Genomic DNA, 15,231 nt, shown 5'->3' with positions numbered 1-15,231 from the left:
CGTTATATGCCTTACTATACTATGTCCTTTTCCTGCCTTCCTATACTATGTCAATTTTATGCGTTACTATACTATGTCTTGTTTGTGACTTTTTATGCCTAACTATACTATGTCGTTTTGATGACTTACAATACTATGACGTCTTTATGTTTTATGCCTTACTATACTATGTCCTTTTTATGACTTTTTGAGCCTTGCTGTATACTTTGTCGTTTTTATGACTTTTTATGCCTTATAATACTATAACATTTTTATGACTTTTGATGAGTTACTATAATTTGTTATTTTTATGACTTCTTATGCCTTACTATAGTTTGTCAGTCTTATGCTTTACAAACTATGACATTTTTATGACTTTTGATACCTTACTATATAATGTCTTTTTTTAAACTTTTTATGCCTTACCAACTATGTCATTTTTATGACTTTTTATGCCTTACTATATACTGTAGTTTTTATGACTTTTAATGCCTTACTATACTATGTCATTTTTATACCTTACAATACTATGACGTTTTTATTACTTTTTATGCCTTACTATACAATGTCGTTTTTATGACTTTTTATGCCGTACAATACTATGATGTTTTAATGACTTTGTATGCCTTACTGTACTATATTGTTTTTATGCTGTACAATATTATGTCATTTTTATGACTTTTTATGCCTTACTACACTATTTCATTTTCATGACTTTTTATGCCTTACAATACTGTGCAGTTTTTATGACTTTTGATACATTACTATACAATGTCTTTTTTTGACTTTTTATGCCTTACTATACTATGCCTATTTATGACTTGTTATACCTTACTATACTATGACTTTTTATGCCTTACTATACTATGTCATTTTTATGACTTTTTATTCCTTATTAAACTATGATGTTTTTATGACTTTTTATGCCTTACTATACTATGACGTTTTTATGACTTTTTATGCCTTACTATACTATGTCATTTTTATGACTTTTTATACCTTAATATACTATGACTTTTTGGGACTTTTTATGCCTTACTATACTATGACTTTTTATGCCTTACTATACTATGTCTTTTTTATGACTTTTTATGCCTTACTATACTATGACTTTTTATGACTTTTTATGCCTTACTATACTATGTCGTTTTATGACCTTTTATGCCTTATCATACTATGACGTTTTTATGACTTTTTATGCCTTACTATACTATGATGTTTTTATGACTTTTTATGCCTTACTATACTATGACTTTTTATGCCTTACTATACTTTGTCGTTTTTATGACTTTTTATGCCTTACTATACTATGACCTTTTATGCCTTACTATACTTTGTCGTTTTTATGGCGTTTTATGCCTTATTATACTTTGTCGTTTTTATGACTTTTTATGGCTTACTATACTATGACGTTTTTATGACTTTTTATGCCTTACTATAAAATGAATTTTTATGCCTTACTATACTATGTCTTTTTTATGATTTTTTATGCCTTACTATACTATGACGTTCTTATGATTTTTATGCCTTACTATACTATGACTTTTTATGCCTGACTATATTATGTTGTTTTTATGACTTTTTATTCCTCACTATATTATGCCGTTTTTATGACTTTTTATGCCTTACTATACTATGACTTTTTATGCCTTACTATACTATGTCTTTTTTATGACTTTTTATGCCTCACTATATTATGCCGTTTTTATGACTTTTTATGCCTTACTATACTATGACTTTTTATGCCTTACTATACTATGACTTTTTCATGACTTTTTATGCCATGCTATACTATTATTTTTTTAAGACTTCTTTTGCCATGCTATACTATGACTTTTTTAATGACTTATTATGCCTTACTATACTATGAATTTTTTATGACTTTTTTTGCCATGCTATACTATGATTGTTTTGACTTTTTATGTCATGTTATACTATGACTATTTTATGACTGTTTTTGCCATGCTATACTATGACTTTTTTTTGCCATGCTATACTATGACTTTTTATGCCTTACTATAATATGACGTTTTTATGACTTTTTATGACTTACTATACAATGACGTTTTTAGGTCTTTTTATGCCTTACTATACTATGACGTTTTCATGACTTTTCATGCCTTACTATAGTATGACTTTTTATGCCTTACTATACTATGACTTTTTATGACTTTTTATGCCTTACTATACTATGTCGTTTTTATGACTTTTTATGCCTTACTATACTATGACTTTACATGCCTTACTATACTATGTCGTTTTTATGACTTTTTATGCCTTACTATACTATGACTTTGCATGCCTTACTATACTATGTCGTTTTTATGACTTTTTATGCCTTACTATACTATGACTTTTTATGCCTTACTATACTATGACTTTTTATGCCTTACTATACTATGACTTTTTATGCCCTACTATACTATGTCTTTTTTATGACTTTTTATGCCTTACTATACTATGTCGTTTTTATGACTTTTTATGCCTTACTATACTATGACTTTTTCATGACTTTTTATGCCATGCTATACTATGACTTTTTTATGACTTCTTTTGCCATGCTATACTATGACTTTTCATGCCTTACTATACTCTGACTTTTTCATGACTTTTTATGCCTTACTATACTATGACTTTTTATGCCATGCTATACTATGACTTTTTCATGACTTTTTATGCCTTACTATACTATAACTTTTTATGCCATGCTATACTATGACTTTTTTTTGCCATGCTATACTATGAATTTTTATGCCTTACTATACTATGACTTTTTTATGACTTTTTATGCCTTACTATACTATGACTTTAGATGCCTTACTATACTATGTCGTTTTTATGACTTTTTATGCCTTAATATACTATAACATTTTTAGGACTTTTTATGCCTTCCTATACTATGACTTTTTATGCCTTACTATACTATGACTTTTTATGCCTTACTATACTATGTCTTTTTTATGACTTTTTATGCCTTACTATACTATGTCGTTTTTATGACTTTTTATGCCTTACTATACTATGACTTTTTCATGACTTTTTATGCCATGCTATACTATGACTTTTTTATGACTTCTTTTGCCATGCTATACTATGACTTTTTTAATGACTTATTATGCCTCACTATACTATGAATTTTTTATGACTTTTTTTGCCATGCTATACTATGACTGTTTTGACTGTTTTTGCCATGCTATACTATGACTTTTTTTTGCCATGCTATACTATGACTTTTTATGCCTTACTATAATATGACGTTTTTATGACTTTTTATGACTTACTATACAATGACGTTTTTAGGTCTTTTTATGCCTTACTATACTATGACGTTTTCATGACTTTTCATGCCTTACTATAGTATGACTTTTTATGCCTTACTATACTATGACTTTTTATGACTTTTTATGCCTTACTATACTATGTCGTTTTTATGACTTTTTATGCCTTACTATACTATGACTTTACATGCCTTACTATACTATGTCGTTTTTATGACTTTTTATGCCTTACTATACTATGACTTTGCATGCCTTACTATACTATGTCGTTTTTATGACTTTTTATGCCTTACTATACTATGACTTTTTATGCCTTACTATACTATGACTTTTTATGCCTTACTATACTATGACTTTTTATGCCCTACTATACTATGTCTTTTTTATGACTTTTTATGCCTTACTATACTATGTCGTTTTTATGACTTTTTATGCCTTACTATACTATGACTTTTTCATGACTTTTTATGCCATGCTATACTATGACTTTTTTATGACTTCTTTTGCCATGCTATACTATGACTTTTCATGCCTTACTATACTCTGACTTTTTCATGACTTTTTATGCCTTACTATACTATGACTTTTTATGCCATGCTATACTATGACTTTTTCATGACTTTTTATGCCTTACTATACTATAACTTTTTATGCCATGCTATACTATGACTTTTTTTGCCATGCTATACTATGAATTTTTATGCCTTACTATACTATGACTTTTTTATGACTTTTTATGCCTTACTATACTATGACTTTAGATGCCTTACTATACTATGTCGTTTTTATGACTTTTTATGCCTTAATATACTATAACATTTTTAGGACTTTTTATGCCTTCCTATACTATGACTTTTTATGCCTTACTATACTATGACTTTTTATGCCTTACTATACTATGTCTTTTTTATGACTTTTTATGCCTTACTATACTATGTCGTTTTTATGACTTTTTATGCCTTACTATACTATGACTTTTTCATGACTTTTTATGCCATGCTATACTATGACTTTTTTATGACTTCTTTTGCCATGCTATACTATGACTTTTTTAATGACTTATTATGCCTCACTATACTATGAATTTTTTATGACTTTTTTTGCCATGCTATACTATGACTGTTTTGACTGTTTTTGCCATGCTATACTATGACTTTTTTTTGCCATGCTATACTATGACTTTTTATGCCTTACTATAATATGACGTTTTTATGACTTTTTATGACTTACTATACAATGACGTTTTTAGGTCTTTTTATGCCTTACTATACTATGACGTTTTCATGACTTTTCATGCCTTACTATAGTATGACTTTTTATGCCTTACTATACTATGACTTTTTATGCCTTACTATACTATGACGTTTTTATGACTTTTTATGCCTTACTATACTATGTCGTTTTTATGACTTTTTATGCCTTACTATACTATGACTTTACATGCCTTACTATACTATGTCGTTTTTATGACTTTTTATGCCTTACTATACTATGACTTTACATGCCTTACTATACTATGTCGTTTTTATGACTTTTTATGCCTTACTATACTATGACTTTTTCATGACTTTTTATGCCATGCTATACTATGACTTTTTTATGACTTCTTTTGCCATGCTATACTATGACTTTTCATGCCTTACTATACTCTGACTTTTTCATGACTTTTTATGCCTTACTATACTATGACTTTTTTTTTGCCATGCTATACTATGACTTTTCATGCCTTACTATACTCTGACTTTTTCATGACTTTTTATGCCTTACTATACTATGACTTTTTTTTGCCATGCTATACTATGAATTTTTATGCCATGCTATACTATGACTTTATTATGACTTTTTTTTGCCATGCTATACTATGATTGTTCTGTGACTTTTTTTGCCATGCTATACTATGACTTTTTTATGACTTTTTATGCCTCACTATACTATGACTTTTTTTATGACTTTTTATGCCTTAATATACTATGACTTTTTCATGACTTTTTATGCCTTACTATACTATAACTTTTTATGCCATGCTATACTATGACTTTTTTTTGCCATGCTATACTATGAATTTTTTTGCCATGCTATACTATGAATTTTTATGCCTTACTATACTATGACTTTTTTTTGCCATGCTATACTATGAATTTTTATGCCATGCTATACTATGACTTTATTATGACTTTTTTTGCCATGCTATACTATGACTTTTTTATGACTTTTTATGCCTTAATATACTACGACTTTTTGATGACTTTTTTTGCCATGCTATACTATGACTTTTTATGCCTTACTATACTATGACTTTTTCATGACTTTTTATGCCTTACTGTACTATGAACTTTTATGCCATGCTATACTATGACTTTTTTTTGCCATGCTATACTATGAATTTTTATGCCTTACTATACTATGACTTTTTTTTGCCATGCTATAATATGACTTTTTATGCCATGCTATTCTATGACTTTTTTATGACTTTTTTTGCCATGCTATACTATGACTGTTCTATGACTTTTTTTTGCCATGCTATACTATGACTTTTTTATGACTTTTTATGCCTCACTATACTATGACTTTTTTATGACTTTTTTTGCCATGCTATACTATGACTTTTTATGCCTTACTATACTATGACTTTTTATGACTTTTTTTGCCATGCTATACTATGACTTTTTATGCCTTACAATACTATGACTTTTTCATGACTTTTTATGCCATGCTATACTATGACTTTTTATGCCTTACTATACTATGACTTTTTCATGACTTTATATGCCATGCTATACTATGACTTTTTATGCCTTACTATACTATGACTTTTTTATAACTTTTTATGCCATGCTATACTATGACTTTTTTTGCCATGCTATACTATGTCTTCTTTTTGACATGCTATACTATGACTTTTTTATGACTTTTTATGCCATGCTATACTATGACTTTTTATGCCAATGCTATACTATGACTGTTTTATGACTTTTTATATCATGCTATACTATGACTTTTTTATGACTTTTTTTGCCATGCTATACTATGACTTTTTATGCCTTACTATACTATGACTTTTTTATGACTTTTTATGCCATGCTATAATATGACTTTTTTATGGCTTTTTTTGCCATGCTATACTATGACTTTTTATGCCTTACTATACTATGACTTTTTCATGACTTTTTATGCCATGCTATACTATGACGTTTTTATGACTTTTTTTGCCATGCTATACTATGACTTTTTATGCCTTACTATACTATGACTTTTTTATAACTTTTTATGCCATGCTATACTATGACTTTTTTTGCCATGCTATACTATGTCTTCTTTTTGACATGCTATACTATTACTTTTTTATGACTTTTTATGCCATGCTATACTATGACTTTTTATGCCAATGCTATACTATGACTGTTTTATGACTTTTTATATCATGCTATACTATGACTTTTTTATGACTTTTTTTGCCATTCTATACTATGACTTTTTATGCCTTACTATACTATGACTTTTTCATGACTTTTTATGCCATGCTATACTATGACTTTTTATGCCTTACTATACTATGACTTTTTCATAACTTTTTATGCCATGCTATACTATGATTTTTTTGCCATGCTATACTATGTCTTCTTTTTGACATGCTATACTATGACTGTTTTATGACTTTTTATATCATGCTATACTATGACTTTTTTATGATTTTTTTTGACATGCTATACTATAACTTTTTTATGACTTTTTATGCCATGCTATACTATGACTTTTTATGCCAATGCTATACTATGACTGTTTTATGACTTTTATATCATGCTATACTATGACTTTTTTTGCCATGCTATACTATGACTTTTTTATGACTTTTTTTTGCCATGCTATACTATGACTTTTTATGCCAATGCTATACTATGACTGTTTTATGACTTTTTATATCATGCTATACTAAGACTTTTTTATGACTTTTTTTTCCATGCTATACTATGACTTTTATGCCTTACTATACTATGACTTTTTTATGACTTTTTTTGCCATGCTATACTATGACTTTTTATGCCATGCTATACTATGACTTTTTTATGACTTTTTTTGACATGCTATACTATGACTTTTTTATGACTTTTTATGCCATGCTATACTATGACTTTTTTATGACTTTTTTTGACATGCTATACTATGACTTTTCTATGACTTTTTTTGCCATGCTATACTGTCTTCTTTTTGACATGCTATACTATGACTTTTTTATGACTTTTTATGCCATGCTATACTATGACTTTTTATGCCAATGCTATACTATGACTGTTTTATGACTTTTTATATCATGCTATACTATGACTTTTTCATGACTTTTTTTGCCATGCTATACTATGACTTTTTTATGACTTTTTATTCCATTCTATACTATGGCTTTTTTATGACTTTTTATGCCATGCTATACTATGACTTTTTTATGACTTTTTTTGCCATGCTATACTATGACTTTTTATGCCTTACTATACTATGACTTTTTCATGACTTTTTATGCCATGCTATACTATGACTTTTTTATGACTTTTTTTGCCATGCTATACTATGACTTTTTATGACTTACTATACTATGACTTTTTTACAACTTTTTATGCCATGCTATACTATGACTTTTTTTGCCATGCTATACTATGTCTTCTTTTTGACATGCTATACTATGACTTTTTTGCCATGCTATACTATGACTTTTTATGACTTTTTTTGCCATGCTATACTATGACTTTTTTATGACTTTTTATGCATGCTATACTATGACTTTTTATGCCTTACTATACTATGACTGTTTTATGACTTTTTATATCATGCTATACTATGACTTTTTTATGACTTTTTATTCCATGCTATACTATGACTTTTTATGCCAATGCTATACTATGACTGTTTTATGACTTTTATATCATGCTATACTATGACTTTTTTTGCCATGCTATACTATGACTTTTTATGCCTTACTATACTATGACTTTTTCATGACTTTTTATGCCATGCTATACTATGACTTTTTTATGATTTTTTTTGCCATGCTATACTATGACTTTTTATGCCTTACTATACTATGACTTTTTTATAACTTTTTATGCCATGCTATACTATGACTTTTTTTGCCATGCTATACTATGTCTTCTTTTTGAGATGCTATACTATTACTTTTTTATGACTTTTTATGCCATGCTATACTATGACTTTTTTATGACTTTTTATGCCATGCTATACTATGACTTTTTATGCCAATGCTATACTATGACTGTTTTATGACTTTTTATATCATGCTATACTAAAACTTTTTTATGACTTTTTTTGCCATTCTATACTATGACTTTTTATGCCTTACTATACTATGACTTTTTCATGACTTTTTATGCCATGCTATACTATGACTTTTTATGCCTTACTATACTATGACTTTTTCATGACTTTTTATGCCATGCTATACTATGACTTTTTTATGACTTTTTATGCCAATGCTATACTATGACTGTTTTATGACTTTTTATATCATGCTATACTATGACTTTTTTATGACTTTTTTTGCCATGCTATACTATGACTTTTTATGCCTTACTATACTATGACTTTTTTAGGACTTTTTTTGCCATGCTATACTATTACTTTTTTATGACTTTTTATGCTATGCTATACTATGACTTTTTATGCCAATGCTATACTATGACTGTTTTATGACTTTTATATCATGCTATACTATGACTTTTTTTGCCATGCTATACTATGACTTTTTATGCCTTACTATACTATGACTTTTTTTGCCATGCTATACTATGACTTTTTTATGACTTTTTATTCCATTCTATACTATGACTTTTTTATGACTTTTTATGCTATGCTATACTATGACTTTTTTATGACTTTTTTTGCCATGCTATACTATGACTTTTTATGCCTTACTATAATATGACTTTTTTATGACTTTTTTTGCCATGCTATACTGTCTTCTTTTTGACATGCTATACTATGACTTTTTTATGACTTTTTATGCCATGCTATAGCATGACTTTTTATGCCAATGCTATATTATCACTGTTTTATGACTTTTTATATCATGCTATACTATGACTTTTTTATGACTTTTTTTGCCATGCTATACTATGACTTTTTATGCCTTACTATACTATGACTTTTTTATGACTTTTTTATGCCATGCTATACTATGACTTTTTTATGACTTTTTTTGCCATGCTATACTATGACTTTTTATGCCTTACTATACTATGACTTTTTATGCCTTACTATACTATGACTTTTTTTGCCATGCTATACTATGTCTTCTTTTTGCCATGCTATACTATGACTTTTTATGCCTTACTATACTATGACTTTTTTATGACTTTTTATGCCATGCTATACTATGACTTTTTTATGACTTTTTTTGACATGCTATACTATGACTTTTTTATGACTTTTTTTGCCATACTATACTGTCTTCTTTTTGACATGCTATATTATGACTTTTTTATGACTTTTTATGCCATGCTATAGTATGACTTTTTATGCCAATGCTATACTATGACTGTTTTATGACTTTTTATATCATGCTATACTATGACTTTTTTATGACTTTTTTTGCCATGCCTTACTATGACTTTTTATGCCTTACTATACTATGACTTTTTCATGACTTTTTATGCCATGCTATACTATGACTTTTTATGCCTTACTATACTATGACTTTTTTTTCCATGCTATACTATGTCTTCTTTTTGACATGCTATACTATGACTTTTTTATGACGTTTTATGCCATGCTATACTATGACTTTTTATGCCAATGCTATACTATGACTGTTTTATGACTTTTTATATCATGCTATACTATGACTTTTTTATGACTTTTTTTGCCATGCCTTACTATGACTTTTTATGCCTTACTATACTATGACTTTTTCATGACTTTTTATGCCATGCTATACTATGACTTTTTATGCCTTACTATACTATGACTTTTTTTTCCATGCTATACTATGTCTTCTTTTTGACATGCTATACTATGACTTTTTTATGACTTTTTATGCCATGCTATACTATGACTTTTTATGCCAATGCTATACTATGACTGTTTTATGACTTTTTATATCATGCTATACTAAGACTTTTTTATGACTTTTTTTTCCATGCTATACTATGACTTTTATGCCTTACTATACTATGACTTTTTTATGACTTTTTTTGCCATGCTATACTATGACTTTTTATGCCATGCTATACTATGACTTTTTTATGACTTTTTTTGCCATGCTATACTATGACTTTTTATGCCTTACTATACTATGACTTTTTTACAACTTTTTATGCCATGCTATACTATGACTTTTTTTGCCATGCTATACTATGACTTTTTTGCCATGCTATACTATGACTTTTTATGACTTTTTTTGACATGCTATACTATGACTTTTTTATGACTTTTTTTGCCATACTATACTGTCTTCTTTTTGACATGCTATATTATGACTTTTTTATGACTTTTTATGCCATGCTATAGTATGACTTTTTATGCCAATGCTATACTATGACTGTTTTATGACTTTTTATATCATGCTATACTATGACTTTTTTATGACTTTTTTTGCCATGCTATACTATGACCTTTTATGCCTTACTATACTATGACTTTTTTTGCCATGCTATACTATGACTTTTTATGCCTTACTATACTATGACTTTTTCATGACTTTTTATGCCATGCTATACTATGACTTTTTATGCCTTACTATACTATGACTTTTTTTGCCATGCTATACTATGTCTTCTTTTTGACATGCTATACTATGACTTTTTTATGACTTTTTATGCCATGCTATACTATGACTTTTTATGCTAATGCTATACTATGACTGTTTTATGACTTTTTATATCATGCTATACTGAGACTTTTTTATGACTTTTTTTGCCATGCTATACTATGACTTTTTATGCCTTACTATACTATGACTTTTTTTGCCATGCTATACTATTACTTTTTTATGACTTTTTATGCCATGCTATACTATGACTTTTTTATGACTTTTTTTGCCATGCTATACTATGACTTTTTATATCATGCTATACTAAGACTTTTTTATGACTTTTTTTGCCATGCTATACTATGACTTTTTTATGACTTTTTATGCCATGCTATACTATGACTTTTTTATGACTTTTTTTGCCATGCTATACTATGACCTTTTATGCCTTACTATACTATGACTTTTTTTGACATGCTATAGTATGACTTTTTTATGACTTTTTATGCCATGCTATACTATGACTTTTTATGCCAATGCTATACTATGACTGTTTTATGACTTTTATAACATGCTATACTATGACTTTTTTTGCCATGCTATACTATGACTTTTTATGCCTTACTATACTATGACTTTTTTATGACTTTTTATGCCATGCTATACTATGACTTTTTTATGACTTTTTTTGCCATGCTATACTATGACTTTTTATGCCTTACTATACTATGACTTTTTTTGACATGCTATACTTTGACTTTTCTATGACTTTTTTTGCCATGCTATACTGTCTTCTTTTTGACAAGCTATACTATGACTTTTTTATGACTTTTTATGCCATGCTATACTATGACTTTTTATGCCAATGCTATACTATGACTGTTTTATGACTTTTTATATCATGCTATACGATGACTTTTTTATGACTTTTTTTGCAATGCTATACTATGACTTTTTATGCCTTACTATACTATGACTTTTTAATGACTTTTTTTTGCCATGCTATACTATGACTTTTTTATGACTTTTTATTCCATTCTATACTATGGCTTTTTTATGACTTTTTTTGCCATGCTATACTATGACTTTTTATGCCTTACTATACTATGACTTTTTCATGACTTTTTATGCCATGCTATACTATGACTTTTTTTGCCATGCTATACTATGACTTTTTATGCCTTACTATACTATGACTTTTTTACAACTTTTTATGCCATGCTATACTATGACTTTTTTTGCCATGCTATACTATGTCTTCTTTTTGACATGCTATACTATGACTTTTTTGCCATGCTATACTATGACTTTTTATGACTTTTTTTGCCATGCTATACTATGACTTTTTTATGACTTTTTATGCATGCTATACTATGACTTTTTTGCCATGCTATACTATGACTTTTTATGACTTTTTTTGCCATGCTATACTATGACTTTTTTATGACTTTTTATGCATGCTATACTATGACTTTTTATGCCTTACTATACTATGACTTTTTTATGACTCTTTATGCCATGCTATACTATGACTTTTTTATGACTTTTTTTGCCATGCTATACTATTACTTTTTTATGACTTTTTTTGCCATGCTATACTATGACTTTTTATGCCTTACTATACTATGACTTTTTTATGACTTTTTTTGCCATGCTATACTATTACTTTTTTATGACTTTTTATGCCATGCTATACTATGACTTTTTTATGACTTTTTTTGCCATGCTATACTATGACTTTTTATGCCTTACTATACTATGACTTTTTTTGCCATGCTATACTATGTCTTCTTTTTGCCATGCTATACTATGACTTTTTATGCCTTACTATACTATGACTTTTTTATGACTTTTTATGCCATGCTATACTATGACTTTTTTATGACTTTTTTTGCCATGCTATACTATGACCTTTTATGCCTTACTATACTATGACTTTTTTTGACATGCTATACTATGACTTTTTTATGACTTTTTATGCCATGCTATACTATGACTTTTTATGCCAATGCTATACTATGACCGTTTTATGACTTTTATAACATGCTATACTATGACTTTTTTTGCCATGCTATACTATGACTTTTTATGCCTTACTATACTATGACTTTTTTATGACTTTTTATGCCATGCTATACTATGACTTTTTTATGACTTTTTTTGCCATGCTATACTATGACTTTTTATGCCTTACTATACTATGAATTTTTTTTGACATGCTATACTTTGACTTTTCTATGACTTTTTTTGCCATGCTATACTGTCTTCTTTTTGACAAGCTATACTATGACTTTTTTATGACTTTTTATGCCATGCTATACTATGACTTTTTATGCCAATGCTATACTATGACTGTTTTATGACTTTTTATATCATGCTATACTATGACTTTTTTATGACTTTTTTTGCCATGCTATACTATGACTTTTTATGCCTTACTATACTATGACTTTTTAATGACTTTTTTTTGCCATGCTATACTATGACTTTTTTATGACTTTTTATTCCATTCTATACTATGGCTTTTTTATGACTTTTTATGCCATGCTATACTATGACTTTTTTATGACTTTTTTTGCCATGCTATACTATGACTTTTTATGCCTTACTATACTATGACTTTTTCATGACTTTTTATGCCATGCTATACTATGACTTTTTTATGACTTTTTTTGCCATGCTATACTATGACTTTTTATGCCTTACTATACTATGACTTTTTTACAACTTTTTATGCCATGCTATACTATGACTTTTTTTGCCATGCTATACTATGACTTTTTTTTGCCATGCTATACTATGACTTTTTTTGCCATGCTATACTATGACTTTTTTATGACTTTTTTTGCCATGCTATACTATGACTTTTTTATGACTTTTTATGCATGCTATACTATGACTTTTTATGCCTTACTATACTATGACTTTTTTATGACTCTTTATGCCATGCTATACTATGACTTTTTTATGACTTTTTTTGCCATGCTATACTATGACCTTTTATGCCTTACTATACTATGACTTTTTTACAACTTTTTATGCCATGCTATACTATGACTTTTTATGACTTTTTTTGCCATGCTATACTATGACTTTTTTATGACTTTTTTTGCCATGCTATACTATGACTTTTTATGCCTTACTATACTATGACTTTTTTTTGCCATGCTATACTATGACTTTTTTATGACTTTTTATTCCATTCTATACTATGACTTTTTTATGACTTTTTATGCCATGCTATACTATGACTTTTTTATGACTTTTTTTGCCATGCTATACTATGACTTTTTATGCCTTACTATACTATGACTTTTTAATGACTTTTTTTGCCATGCTATACTATGACTTTTTTTGCCATGCTATACTATGTCTTGTTTTTGACATGCTATACTATGACTTTTTTGCCATGCTATACTATGACTTTTTATGACTTTTTTTGCCATGCTATACTATGACTTTTTTATGACTTTTTATGCATGCTATACTATGACTTTTTATGCCTTACTATACTATGACTTTTTTTGACATGCTATACTATGACTTTTTTATGACTTTTTATGCCATGCTATACTATGACTTTTTATGCCAATGCTATACTATGACTGTTTTATGACTTTTATATCATGCTATACTATGACTTTTTTTCCCATGCTATACTATGACTTTTTTATGACTTTTATATCATGCTATACTATGACTTTTTTTGCCATGCTATACTATGACTTTTTATGCCTTACTATACTATGACTTTTTTATGACTTTTTATGCCATGCTATATTATGACTTTTTTATGACTTTTTATGCCATGCTATAGTATGACTTTTTATGCCAATGCTATACTATGACTGTTTTATGACTTTTTATATCATGCTATACTATGACTTTTTTATGACTTTTTTTGCCATGCTATACTATGACCTTTTATGCCTTACTATACTATGACTTTTTTATGACTTTTTTTGCTATGCTATACTATGACTTTTTATGCCTTACTATACTATGACTTTTTTACAACTTTTTATGCCATGCTATACTATGACTTTTTTTGCCATGCTATACTATGTCTTCTTTTTGACATGCTATACTATGACTTTTTTGCCATGCTATACTATGACTTTTTATGACTTTTTTTGCCATGCTATACTATGACTTTTTTATGACTTTTTATGCATGCTATACTATGACTTTTTATGCCTTACTATACTATGACTTTTTTAT

Source organism: Seriola aureovittata, chromosome 9 (genome assembly GCF_021018895.1).
Source record: "Seriola aureovittata isolate HTS-2021-v1 ecotype China chromosome 9, ASM2101889v1, whole genome shotgun sequence".
In the NCBI taxonomy this organism is placed as follows: Eukaryota; Metazoa; Chordata; class Actinopteri; order Carangiformes; family Carangidae; genus Seriola; species Seriola aureovittata.
This window is presented reverse-complemented; position numbering follows the sequence as displayed.